The sequence below is a fragment of the Cimex lectularius genome, unplaced genomic scaffold, assembly GCF_000648675.2.
Source record: "Cimex lectularius strain Harlan isolate CLEC.00 unplaced genomic scaffold, Clec_2.1 scaffold413, whole genome shotgun sequence".
NCBI classification, from domain to species: domain Eukaryota; kingdom Metazoa; phylum Arthropoda; class Insecta; order Hemiptera; family Cimicidae; genus Cimex; species Cimex lectularius.
In genome coordinates this window covers 128,696-128,949 of record NW_019392947.1, presented here as the reverse complement: position 1 = coordinate 128,949, position 254 = coordinate 128,696, and positions in this window count along the sequence as shown.

Below are 254 nucleotides of genomic sequence, written 5' to 3'. Positions count from 1 at the left end.
GAGCCGAAATGTCAACTTGTTGACATTTTAAACCACTCACTTTCTCCATCAGTCCATCAGTATACAGGGTGAATTGCTACTCGTGCTACAAACTTCTCCAGTAGATTCTTCACCCTAAAATGAACAAAAAAGTTCATATTGTCCATGGTCCGATTCTCAACCATTTCAGAGTAATTTCGCTTTTTATCGATTTTGAAAGATATCACGTCCTGGCGTCGGAAAATCGTGATATCTTTTAATCTAAACATTTCTCT